The sequence below is a fragment of the Pleurodeles waltl genome, chromosome 1_1 (genome assembly GCF_031143425.1).
Source record: "Pleurodeles waltl isolate 20211129_DDA chromosome 1_1, aPleWal1.hap1.20221129, whole genome shotgun sequence".
Taxonomy (NCBI): domain Eukaryota; kingdom Metazoa; phylum Chordata; class Amphibia; order Caudata; family Salamandridae; genus Pleurodeles; species Pleurodeles waltl.
In genome coordinates this window covers 809,077,171-809,091,273 of record NC_090436.1, presented here as the reverse complement: position 1 = coordinate 809,091,273, position 14,103 = coordinate 809,077,171, and positions in this window count along the sequence as shown.

Here is a 14,103-nt window from a genome sequence, read left to right as displayed (position 1 = left end):
GAAACAGGAATCTGTGTACAAACATAACAATCTTTCGCATCCATAGTGTCAACATACTCACTCAGCAAGCAATAGAAAACATTTGTTGATAATTCCCTTTTGCGTTAGTCCCCTCATGCAAATATTGCGTATCCTGCTCAAACCTCTCCCAAGTGCAGTGGCGACCTCAGGAATGGTAGCATTGTTAGTTCCACTCTTACCCACTAATGGCGTACCCACAACCACAACTATGATGAATATCACACACACAACACCCAAACCAACACCCAAACATTGACAACGCCTACTTCCCTTATAACCCTCTCTAGTGTTAGCCATGATCTGTAAAGAATCAGAAAGTGAAGGATGATTAGTTCAAACAACAACCAACAAAGGACAGTTAAAACTCTTTTTTTCCCAGCAAAGTTAAAGCAAGCAAAAGTCTTTCTTCAGCAATTAGTTACAGCTTTCAAATTCATTCCCGGGATCCTTGTCAATTCAGGTTAACAGCTTGTCAAAATCCTTTTTTCAAAAGTCAATTCAGGTTAACAGTGTCACATCCGGTAAGTTATCTGTCTCTTTTCTCAACTTTTCTTCTTTAATTCAATTCTTAGGCCAACTCAGTCTCTTTGGCCAGACTCAGGTGCCAAAGTACTGACCTGGGATCAAAACAGAATGCCAAAAACTCTTGTTGCCATTCAGCTGACGTTGCATACGCCCACTCAGGACCTGCGTACCTTCTGTTTGCTACTCTTTTTCTTTTCAACTTGCGATCACCTTGCAACTCTCCTTCACTCAGATCTTCTCTCCTTGTTGTATCAACCTCTTTCTCTATTGCATCTTCGACAACCACTTTTCCTTTCTTCACTTGCAACTGTGGCCACTTACCTCCTTTCAGTGTCTCTCTGGCCTTTGATCTTTCCTGTGGCAGTCTTTCGCCCTCCTCTGACTCTATGGTGTTTTCTCTTGATGGACCTGCAATTTGCTCAGCAGGGGTCTGGACACTCTGACTCTCTTCCGCCTCAACTCCTTCGCCTTCTGGATCTGTCAGGGGCTCGATTTCATTTCCATATTCGTCTGCTTCTGGAAGAACCTCCTTCTGACTTGGCTCTCCTGGTGCCTCAGTTGAGATAGGCTCACCACAATTACACTAACAGAGAGTTGTGAGGGGGATTAGAAAAATATATTGGTGGGAAGTGTCCCATACTAGCTCCCTCTACGAAAAACTAGTTACCACAAGAAAGTATGGGGTTCACCAATGATGTAGAGCTCAGTACACGGGAGACTGTCCGTGGGCTCTTGGACCTTGTTGGGTTCAGAGAATGTGTGGTGTGGGTGCTGTGACAAGTGGGGGAGAGGGAGGGAATTCCTTTTACGGACCTTTAGTCCTGGTAAAGCTACAAAACATGAGAAATAAATTAATCACAGAATGCCATAATCATCATTTGTGAGATGGCAGGCACCATTTCACAATGACGGTGCTTGAGAGGGGAGGAGAATTACTTAGAGCAGTCTTGGAGGTGAATCAAAATGACCCATGCATTTTGACCGAGAAGGCGATGGCCATTGTGTTTCATTTCTGATTAATAATTGGGGCACCTCATTCTACAGTTAATTCTGTGGGTGTTCCAAACCTACCCCTCTAGGTAAAAGAAGTCCATGGTGTGGGTTTAGTGATAGACAGAGTGTAATTCAAGTTTTAGCAGACATGCCAGTTAAAATTGGTCAAATGCAGAGTGAACATCATTTTATTCTATGTGACTGAAGCCCAGCGAACTTGCTTGTAAGGAATCTTCTTTGCAAGATGAACTGTATTATTTATTGCACACCAGATGTTGTTCTTTAGAAAGACAAGATGAGGATTTACTTTTGAAAATTAGCATAGTCAACTACAGAACTGAGATGTACCTATTTTAGCAAAAGAGGATCTCCCCCTGATTTGAGACTTACAGGCAGAGATGAGATATGAGACTTTTCAGGAAAAGAAATTGGATTTCTAAAAACAGCAGAACCGGAAAGAATAAAGGTAAAATCAGATGCAATATTTTCAGACAGTACAGACCATCCAACGAGGCAAAGGAGGGAATGAAACCAATGGCTGAGAAAATGATTGCGCAGGGAATCTTTTGGGCGGTTCTCGGCAGTCCATGCAGTTCTCCTGTTGTGTGAATTAAGAAACCGACTAGAAAATGAAGAATTGTTCAAGACCTCTGAAAGATTAACAAAATTGTGGTTCCCTATTGTCCTGCGGTACCAAATCCAACAGTAATCCTGTTCCAAATTCCAGCAAAGGCAGAATGGTACACAGTCATTGACTTGTGCCAAGCATTCTGTTCAATACCATTGCTTGAAGATTCACAGTTCAGGTATCGAATCCCACAAGGGTATAGAGAAAGCCCTTTGATTTTCTCCCAGATCCTAAAGAAGGACTTCGAAAGCCTTAAATTGCCATGTAATTCAGTCGTAGTAAAGTATATCGATGACCTTATATTGGCATTTAAGACAAAAGAGGATTGCAAGCTTGATGCAATTGCATTGTTAAATCATTTAATGGAAAATGGGCATAAAATCTCCCCAACAATAAAGCAGTGCTGTGAGAAAGAAATTATATCTATCATAGATGCAATATTGAAAAAAGTGTGCAAAGAATTTCAAAAGAATGCGTTCCTGAAATCCTAAAAGTGAATCCCTGACCACCCAGAGGGAGGTTTGGAAGCTTCTAAGAATTGTTGGCTATTGTTGACAGTGGATCCTAAACTTCTTCCCTATTGCAAAGACTTTAGTGAGGCTGATATGCAATGATTTTCAAGATCCAGTACTATTTGATGACCAGTGCCTTGAATCATTTCAGATATTGAAAGAGAGTTTCCGTCATGCGTCTGCACTTGGATGCCTGACTACAATATGATTTTCTACTTGTTCTGTCATGAGAAAGATGGATGTGCACTTTCAGTACTTTCTCAGCAGCATGGAGGCCTTATATGTCCCATTGCCTATCTTTCAGGACCTTTGTATCCAGCTGCTGTGAGTCTTGGTAGTTTTCTAAAATCAACCACATTTTGTTGAAATCCTTTTAACAAGGACAAAAACACGGCACATTACAAACAGCGGATAATGCAATATGAGCAAGTAAAACTTGGAGCAGACAATAATTCAGTTTGAAGTTGCAATGTCTTGAACCCAGCAACGTTGCTTCCAATTTCAGAGAAAGGTGAAGGCAAGGAAAATATTGTTGATAATGAGTTGGAGCACAATTCTATTGAGGTGACCGAGCTATGCACGAAGCCAAGACCAGATATTAAGGACGTCCCATTGAAGGGCTAAGATTGGATGCTGTTTGTTGATGACTTTAGTCTGAGGGGTCCATTTGGAGGATTGAGAGCTGGCTATGCAGTTTGTTCTGTTTCCGAGACATTGGAGGCATCCTCCTTATTGTATGTGACTTCAGCACAAGTAGCAGAGTTAATTGCTCTAACAAGAGCTTGCTGCTTGACAGAGAATTTGAGTGCAACAATGTATAAGATAGCCAGTGGTGTTTGCATGACTAAGGTCAGCTCTGGTCACAAAGAGGGTTCATGGCATCCTCAGGTGCGCCAGTCAAGAATATTATGTATATATTGGACTTGTTGATGCTATTTAGAAAGTGGCAGTGACAAAGTATCATTCCCATAAAGCAGCAAGGGTTTGGTAACATTAGAGAATAAGTAGGCAGACCAATGGCATGGCAACGTATTGTGCCTTGCAGGGTGGAATTACCATTTAGGAAAATGAAGGAGGAGGATTTGTCAATGATGGTGATACACAGACCTATAACAAAGTATATTGTTATTTCATGGATTTGTTGCAGACTTCTTTTACTGAGTTGAGGGATCTGCAGGAAGATGCTCCTGATGATGACAAATTAAAATGGATTAAATTGGGTTACTGAAAAAACATCAGAATGTGTATGTGAGTAAAGATCATAAAAATATTTCACCTAATTCAATGCTGCAAACCATGTGTAAATGTTTGCATAATTAAACTCATGCAGGAAAGATAGTTTAATCAGGTTGTTTAGGAAATATTGGAAAACACAGGTTTTCCACATGTTGCTGAAGATGTATTTGATAGATATTTAGCTTGTTATATGAACAATCAAGGAAAAAAGACTGTCACTGTTATGAATCGCACTGGCAAGTGAGAAGGCCCATTCACAAGACTACAAGCAGACCTTTTTTCAGATGCTACTTTGCAATGACCTTAGGTATATCTTGGTAGCAGTCTGTTTGTCCTCTAAATGGGTTAAAGCATTTTCCACCAGGAGAGCAGATAGGCTTACAGTAGCCAAATGGTTGTTGAGAGAGTTAGTACCATGTTTTGGCCGTCTGGCTGTGAAACAGGCATAGGCTGATGATTGAACTGCACAGACTGTTGAACAAAGTGACAGTTCAAGTGACAGTTCTGGCCAAAGTTGCAGCATGTATCTAGAAGGGGGGTGAGCATGTATCCAGAAGGGGGTGAAGAAGACTCTTTTGTAACTGGTGAAGTAGACAACAAAGTTGAAAATCGAATTGAGAATTCAAAGATATATCAAAAGAGACAAATCCAAGTGAGTGAGAGTACAGATGAATAGTTTGAAATTTCAGAAGACCAGTTACAAAATCATCAGAGTGAAGGGCTGTTGACATGCAAAAGAGAAAAGCACAAGTGGCAGCGAGAGGAAGTAGACTCTGATCAAAATAACGGGTATGAAAAGTTTCTGTTGAAAGTTAGAGTTGTGAAAATAAAATTTGCTATGGACAGAACTGACAATAGAAAGCCTGAGCAACATATCCATCAAATAAAAGCCAAAATTCTGAATCAGCCAAGAACTAGAGACTGTCACAAAAGATGTGAGGGCTGAAGAGGCCCCCAGAAAGAGAACCTGAGAACTGAAACATTGTGAGCTAGAGTTAAAGACAAGAAAGCAGTCAGCCTGGGAAATCGACAAAAGGAGATTATCAGCTGGTAAAAGTTCGACCAGAAAGAGAATTCCTAAGTGGAAGTATGCTTTGTGAGAATGTGTATTTTTGGCCACAATATCAGAGAATGACACAGATGAATACAAATTGAAATGTTTTTGGTATTTTCGGAGTGGGTTTGTCATTAATTGGTACGATATCTTGCCCACAAGACTCCAGAGGCCTCATTTACAAGAATCTGATGCATCAGCATTGATGCGTCTGTTTTTTGCGCCTACCGCACATCCCCTAACAACGCTACAGATGCGCTGTATTTACATGGCACACGTTTTCACAAATACGTCAGAAATTCTGATGCATCTGTTGGTGCTAAACTGACGTATTTTTGGAGTTGTGTCATTAAACTGACTCAACTTCAGCAATGCAAGGAGAGTTCCATAGAAAAAGCCCTACATCAATTTTACGCCTGCTCAGAGCAGGGGGTAAAATTTTGAAACAGTGAAGTCACCGAAGGACACAGTGAAAAGTTGTAAATTTAATTGCGTCAGTTCTACTTGGCTTTTTACGAGGGAATGCCTCCCCTGCATACATTATAACTGGCACAGGTAAAGTGTGACGCAGGGCTTTACAAACACATGCATTGGGCCCAATGCATCAGTTTGTAAATGTGGAGCAGTGTAGTGCACTGCTAGCACCACCGCTGCGTAAAAAAAAAATGAAGCAGCGGTGACTTAAAGGGCTTGTGAAGAAGGCCCATAGTTCACATGTCAGTATCCATAGCAGGATTAATGCTAGATTCACCACCCATTAATCCACCCATTAATCATTCTAATCATGATAAATCAACAGACAATGTTGAGAGTATGTTTCAACCTCTTGTCTAGAAGAATGGTAAAAGAAAAAAGGCAATACATTTCTCATACCAAAAAAAGGTAATGCTAACATTTAAAAGCCGCCACTTAGTACAGTGTCATGTGGACACTTAGGTCAGTCCTAGCTTCTTCAGCAATAGTACTTTCCATACTTTAGTTTTTGAGCACACATTTATAATGATAATAGGAGCAATACAATTCATAGAATCAAATGTGATGTTTATTTAAAAGCTGGTATTGGACAACTGGCATGCATCCTTCATGATGACAGTGAGTTTTTAGAGCTTAGGTATTGATGATCCCTTTCCCTGAGGTCCTGTGCCTTGCTGCTACAATGCTGTGGTTGCTAATTCATGCTGCCAAAGAGAAGTCCCAGGCCATAGTATTGGCCAGTACCCATTTGCTTCAATCAGGGTGCACACAGTAGCTGACCGTGTATGGCATGGTTCATCATCCAAACCTATGTTTTGTTGTTTTATGCCCAAATGTATAGCACTAATCACATGAGGGTATCCAGATGCTTGGGCAGATGTATAGTGTGTGGTCCCCTTGGTATTTAACCAGGTCTTCAGCTTCTTGTGGGACTCAAGAAGTGAGGAGGAGGCTCTGATGTGTTGGGGCAGGTGATTCTATATTTTGGGTGTAATGTAGGAGACAAAGCTACCTCCTGCTCTGCTTTTGTGGATGTAGGGAGTATGTGTGAATTCGAGTGAGCCAGAGAGTAGGCGTCTGGCAGGTTGGTGAAAGTGTGTGGCTGTTCAGGTGTTCTGGTAGTGTGTTGTGTAAGGCTTTGACATGTGTGTGACAAGGTTGAATTAGCTGTGCTTGTAAACGAGGAGTTAGTTAAGATTCTTGAGGTTAGTAGTACTAACTTCGGGCATGATGAGGGCCCCTGTTTCTCCATGGTCCAGGATAGTGCAAATGTCATTGTCGGCTGCAGGGAGTGCTGTTTCAGAGATGTGGTTCCTTGTGAATCCTGATTGGGTGTTGTCTAGCAGTTGGTGCAGTTCGAAGATGGATTGGGAGTTGCTTGTTGTTGGCCTTTGGCTGGATAGGGCAGCAGGGAGATGGGTCAGAAGTTGATCAGTTAAGTAAGGTCGGCTTTAGGCTTTTTGTGTGGGGCATTGATTTCAGCAAATTCCCATTTATCCGGGAAAGTGGCACAAATGATTTAGGTGTTGATGATGTGGGTTAGGGTGGTGCTGATTGGTGATGTTTCCGGGTTGTAGATGTGTTGGGGGCCAGTGTCCATTGGGGCCCTGTTAGTGGATGGTTCACATGATTGCCGATGTCATGTCACATGAAAGTTGTCTATTTGTCAGGTGGCCATCTTGGTTGGTGAAGAGTGGGTTGCTGATGAGTTCTCTGGGGTCTATTTGGTGTGAAAAGTTGCTGTAGATATTTGCAATTTTGCTAAGAAAGAAGTTGAATAGTTTGTTGGAGAGTTGTTGGGGGGTAGTGATGCTGTTGACGACAGGTTGAAGACTGATGGTCGGGAAAATCTTGCAGCTGTTGAAGCTTCCTTTGAAGCAGTTTGAGTATGGCCTTGTAGGTGGGTCTGTTGGTGGTGTTGTGACTGGCTCACTCGCCATTTCCTTTCTAGTTGTTTACAATGTTGGTTTGTGTCTCAGAAATCATCAGTGTACCAGCTGACCTGCTTGTTTGATCTACTTTGCTTGCTGTTTTTGTAAACAATATTTAGAACACAATATTTATGTCGGTGGAGAATTTAAGCAGACTCTAGCTTCGGCCGAGCTCCAACCACCACTGGCTGCCTAGCCGCGCCATGCCCTCTCTCTCCGACAAAGTTCTCAATGTATCCTCAAGTAGCTCTTACTACTGTAAGACAACATTCTGACAAACACTCTTTTAGATACATATAGAATCTTCAAGACATATTCCCAGAGGTAAATTTTCATGTGAGGAAATCTATGTCAGAGTCACCAGATCCTCGGGGTCTACGCACGTTCCCAACACGTCCACCACTAAACAGCTCCAAGACTCTGATAGATGAATCACAGAGGCTAAGAGAGTTCAAGAGGGGAAGAGGGGATTAGGAAGGGGACAGCTGGGAAGGAGACGTGTGGGAAGCAAAAGATTAAACAACACAACATCAGATTCAAAACCACATTTAGATTCACAAAAACTCTCAGTTGGATCTAGGGTTCAATGATACTTGGAATATGAAATACTACTCTATTGAGTCCTGAGTTCTATGACACTCGGAACATGAAATAACACTCTGTTGAGTCTAGAGTTCAGTGATACTCGGAACATGAACTAACACACTGTTGAGCCTAGAGTTCAGTGATGCTCAGAACATGAAATAACACTCTGTTGAGTTTAGAGTTCAGTGATACTTGAAACATGAAATAACACTCTTTTGAATCTAGGGTTCAGTGATACTCGGAACATGAAGTAACACACTGTTGAGTCTAGAGTTCAGTGATACTCGGAACATGAAATAACACTCTGTTGAGTCTAGAGTTCAGTGATACTTGAAACATGAAATAGCACACTGTTGAGTCTAGAGTTCAGTGATACTCGGAACATGAAGTAACACACTGTTGAGACTAGAGTTCAGTGATACTCGGAACATGAAGTAACACACTGTTGAGTCTAGAGTTCAGTGATACTCGGAACATGAAATAATACCTAAAACTAAGGAAACATGAATGGCCTAGAATTAGACTCTAATTAGACCTTACTAAATCTGGGTACCTGGAAAAGAATCAAAATGGTTAGTACAATGTTTCATATGGAATTTTCATGAATTGAAAACATACTGTTCTAGGAATACAAGAACCTTCCAGAACAATGTCCCAGCACAAACACGGCCTCATTACATGAGGATAAGGCTCTCCAAAACTTTCCTTGGAAAATAATAGGAATTGTATGAAAGACCCTACATGCACATAGAATATAACATCCAGAATTCTATCACATTAGGGCCCGTATGTTTAGCGTAAAAAAATTTTGCGCCGGCTAACGCCATTCTGAAGAGCCATGCGGGCGCCGTATTTATTGAATGGCGTTAGCCGGCGCAAGCAGACCGGCGCTGCCTTTTGTGCGTGGAAAAAAACCACGTACACCAGGCAGCGCCGGCGTTGGGAAAAATGGCGCTAGGGCGTCTTAAAAATGGTGCAAGTCAGGTTGACGCAAAAAATCGCCTCCACCCGATTTGCGCCATTTTTAACGACGCCCAGACGCCATTTACATGACTCCTGTCTTAGTAAAGACAGGATTCATGCCCCCTTGCCCAATGGCCATGCCCAGGGGACTTATGTCCCCTGGGCATGGTCATTGGGCATTGAGGCATGTAGGGGGGCACAAATCAGGCCCCCCTATGCCAAAAAAAAATATTAAAAAAAAAATAATTATACTTACCTGAACTTACCTGAATGTCCCTGGGGTGGGTCTCTCCATCCTTGGGTGTCCTCCTGGGATGGGCAAGGGTGCCAGGGGGGGTCCCTGGGGGCATGGGAGGGCAGCTGTGGGCTCATTTTGAGCCCACAGGTCCCTTAACGCCTGCCCTGACCCAGGCGCTGAAATCCGGCGCAAATGCGGGGTTTTTTGCCCCTCCCACTCCCGGGCGTCATTTTTGCCCGGGAGTATAAATACGACGCATTTGCGGCGCAGTCATTTTTTTAGACGGGAACGCCTACCTTGCATCTCATTAACGCAAGGAAGGCGTTCACGCAAAAAAATGACGCTCTTTCCTCATACTTTGGCGCTAGACGCGTCTAACGCCAAAGTATAAATATGGCGTTAGTTTTGCGCCGAATTTGCGTCGAAAACAACGACGCAAATTCGGCGCAAACGGAGTATAAATATGCCCCTAAATCTTTAGAATGTCAGAACACAAATTGCGCACATCATGGATTTCCACAAGAGTTTTGTAAAAGTCATGAAATAGTTGCGTACTGTGAATAACAAGAATTAGGCACAGGAAACAAATCGCGCGTCTTACCGATTTGAAGGCAACTTTGTAAATGCCAGAAAATGGTTGCGCGCAATGAATACCTAGATTTGTACGTGAGTAAAGAATCACGCATCTTGCCAATTCGAATGCAACCTTGTAAATGTCAGAAAATGGTTGCGCACACTGAATATCTTGATTTATACACGAGTAAAGAATTGCGCGTCTTGCCAATTCGAATGGAACCTTGTAAATGTCAGAAAATGGTTGCGCACACCGAATATCTTGATTTATACACGAGTAAAGAATCGCACGTCTTGCCGATTCGAATGTAACCTTGTAAATGTCAGAAAATGGTTGCGCGCAATGAATACCTAGATTTGTACGCGAGTAAAGAATCGCGCTTCTTGCCAATTCGAATGCAACCTTGTAAATGTCAGAAAATGGTTGCGCACACTGAATATCTTGATTTATACACGAGTAAAAAATCGCGCGTCTTGCCGATTCGAATGCAACCTTGTAAATGTCAGAAAATGGTTGCGCACAATGAATAACATGAATTTTACACAAGAAATTAATCGCGCATCTTGCCGATTCGAAAGCCACTGTGTGAATGTCAGGAAATGATAACGCACCATGAATATCAATGTTTCAAAACACGAAGAACGAATCACGCGTCTTGCCGATTCGAATGTTACCATATGAATTCCTGGAAATGGTAACGGACATTGAATATCAAGGGTTAAAGCACGAGGAAAGAATTGCGCATCTTGCCGATTCGAATGTTACCATATGAATGCCTGGAAATGGTAACGCATAATGAATAACATGAATTAAACACAAGTAAGGAATCGCGCGTCTTGACGTTTCCAAAGTCAGCATGTAAATGCTCAATAAACATCAAGCACACTTTCACACGCACGAGAGTCAAAAGATCTTATCATGATAATTAGGCTGAAGAACTCGATCTCCTTCGAGAACGGGATCGGGGGACCAGCCCGACCTCCGTCTTACCGCACTGATCAATAATCACCAAGCGCAGAGAAAGGGCGAGCTCTGGAAGATCCAATTAGGCCTACGGAACAGGAGCTCAGGAAGTTGCTGCTGCTCTGCACCGGGACCTCTGAATAGTGAGCACGTGGAGCTGGGCTGGCTCCCTTTTATAGAGTCTTAGCCCAACCCACTAACCACACCCAGGAATGCTGCAGAGGAAGTTTCTAGAAGGCCCTGGAAAGGGACCACACCCTGACACACTCTGAAAGCCTGCAGAAATACATTGCAAATGAACAGTATTTACAAACACCTTAAATATAAGTCTTCAGGATTAAACTCTGCAATGCAAAAGGTTAAACAACAGCATATCAACATAATGCATGAATTATGTCATCTCATACGTGCTGGGTTTTTGCATTCAAGTCGCCCGTAGAGCGCACACTGCCCAGATGTTGACAATCTACACATGTAAACTTAGTCTTACACTGTAAGATTAATTTTACATTAATTTAATATACTGAAATTAATCACATATTTAATTCAAAATTAAGCTAATATTGTAAAATAATTACTACTTACTTTTCAGATGTAGGCAGAGTTTTCCATCTCTGGGATATCTCCCTATGGTAAAATATAAGAAACATGTGAAAAGTGTATTAAAATTTAAAACAAGTGAAACCATTTTAATGCTATTTATGTAAACTAATTTTATATCTTTTTTTTTTTTTTTTGTGTTTTACAAAATAAAACAATGCTACAGCACTATTATCTTAATTTTGAATTAAATATGTAATTAATTTAAATATATCAAATGTAAATCATTGAATAAAGATGTATAAAAATGGCTAGTAAAGTAAAATTTACTTATTGAGTATTAAAACCTACAAACAGTTAGGTATAGAATTGATCTAAATTAATGTACTTACTAAAAAAACTATTTTACATCCAAGGTGCCATGAGTGCCGAAATGCGCACGGTGTTGCCATCCATTTGCTGTGCCATGAAATTGCAATAAAGTAGACATCCGAGCACACACTGCAGGAGTACGTGTTGTCTTTACTGGAGTAAGTTTGGCATTTCCAGTATGTTCGTGAGTGTATGTGAGTAGCCTTGCCCGTGCGCACACCGCTTCCATGAGGACTCAAGGGTCAGCAAGGCCCTGGTGATTTAGATAGATAGATAGATAGATAGATAGATAGATAGATAGATAGATAGATAGATAGATAGATAGATAGATAGATAGATAGACCTTTTCTGCCATATATATTTTTTAAAGTCAAAATAAATGAATTTATTGTAACATTACTTCCAATGGGGTTCTATTTACAGTCCATTTACTATGACAGGGTGTTACAGTACCAGAAGGTGGCCATTTGTAGTACTAGCCTTATTTCAGGTTGCTGGTGGGTTACCTTTATTACTGTTTTGAGTGCTTTTTAGTTGTAGTAACTTTAGAAGAGCAGTTTGTGAATAGCAATAGACTTACCCTCCCCAAACCTCTTCCTAGCCCCCTCTAAAGTGTCATTACTCCTTCCTAAAGTGCTCTCAATTAGTAGTACATATTCCCCTTTTTTCCAGGTAGTTAACTTCGATGTGTGTGGCTCTTACCATAGAAAAGTTAGGAGAGGTGGGCATTTACATTCATAGGTTTGTGACTTGCATGTTATAGTAGGTAAACAGTACTGTGTAGTACAGCTTTATGTACTGCAAAATGAAGTTTGAGAATCGGGCTCTTAACATCTACGAAAAACACTTTAGTTTATTGTGAAGGTGAATTTTGTGATCCATGAGCAAAAGAAATGCTTCACTCATACCTGGCAACTGTTTCTTTCATATTTGGGGAACTACCACAATCGTACACCTCGATCTTAGTGCAAGGCATTGGCAATGCATGATGTCTACTTTCCAGTATGCTTTAACACATGAGAAAGAATAACTTCTACAAAAGGTCAGGCTACAGTTTGATGCAAGTGATGGATTGTTCCACTGTGTATGTTTATATGTTTGTGTCGGATTCTGCGGGCAGGATGTGAACATGGTGGTATTTTGATTAATTTTTTATTTTTTTTGCAAAAGGTTGCTTTTTGTATGGTTATATAGAACAAATACCATTACAAATGCTTGTATGTAAGGTAAAACAGATTGTAGTGTCACCATCTATAACACTCTGAGGCCCCGAACATGTGCGCCTTAAAGTTGCTAATGGCAACAGATAAATAAGTTACTTTTAGCAGGTTCTCAATCATTTCTTGCTAGTTTCTTACTCCTGGTTCTTCGCGTTCCTCACTCAGTCCTTCAACTCCAGGTTACCTCCTGCTGTGAAACCTGCAACCATGAAACTTGATTTTCTTGTCTCTCATTCCCTTAGGGATGCTTGCGCTTTTGGCAATGTTTTTGTATTTGCATGTGGCCTGATTTCAGAGTCCCCCGTTCATTTGATTTCCTCCTTGCAGGAGATGTTTTGACATGATATAAAGCTTGGACCAAATCATTACATTTGCACTACCTGGCGAGGTCTACTTCTCCCGTTATAAATCCCAAGGTTCAACTGCCATAAGGATAAAAAAATATCATTTTAATTTTAACTTACATGACTGATTCCAGGCAATGACACATAAAGGAGTTCTGCTGATACATTAGTGTTCCGTGCTCTGTACCCTAGAGCAGATCCAGGTTTAGGCACTCTTGGCACATACACAGCTTATGTACACTCACCTACCCATTCACATTCTGTGCACTGCACTATCAGTATTATCCGAACTATCAGTTGCAGCAAGAACTGGCTAACAAGTGAGGTTCCTTTTCTGTAAAATATATGTTTATACAGTATATTAATCCTGAAAGAATCCATATGCATAGCTATGTCCGACTTTTGCTGTTGTCCTCCTAAGTGATCCTTTTAAAAAATAAAAAATAATATACATTTGATGAAATATACATTGGGTTTGTTGAATAGACTTGGCACGTTTGATACATAGTACCATATGTAACAAAGGTTAGAAAAAGTACAAAGTAAATCCTTGGGGATCACTGTTTGTCTTCTATCCCATGTGGAGATCTCAGCCTCGGCCATTACCACAGGCAACACTAGGAAAGCTGCTTTCAGACATGATCACCTGCAAAAGCACTTCCACTGGGCCGATTGGGCTTTGTGGGTTGTCCACTGGTGCTGTTCTCAATAAACAGGCACCACAATGCATCCCGAAAGATGCTTGAGGGTCTCCTACTTGGACATACCAAGAAGTATCATGGCATTGACAAGGATGACCTCTCCAGCAGTGGTCCCTGTACGGAACACGGGTGCACTAGCACTATGACTTCCCATAGTGCACAATGTTGATTGTGAAGTGCGCACACATCACTCATCATGAAAGAGACTGTTTGCAGCTACTCTTTTGAA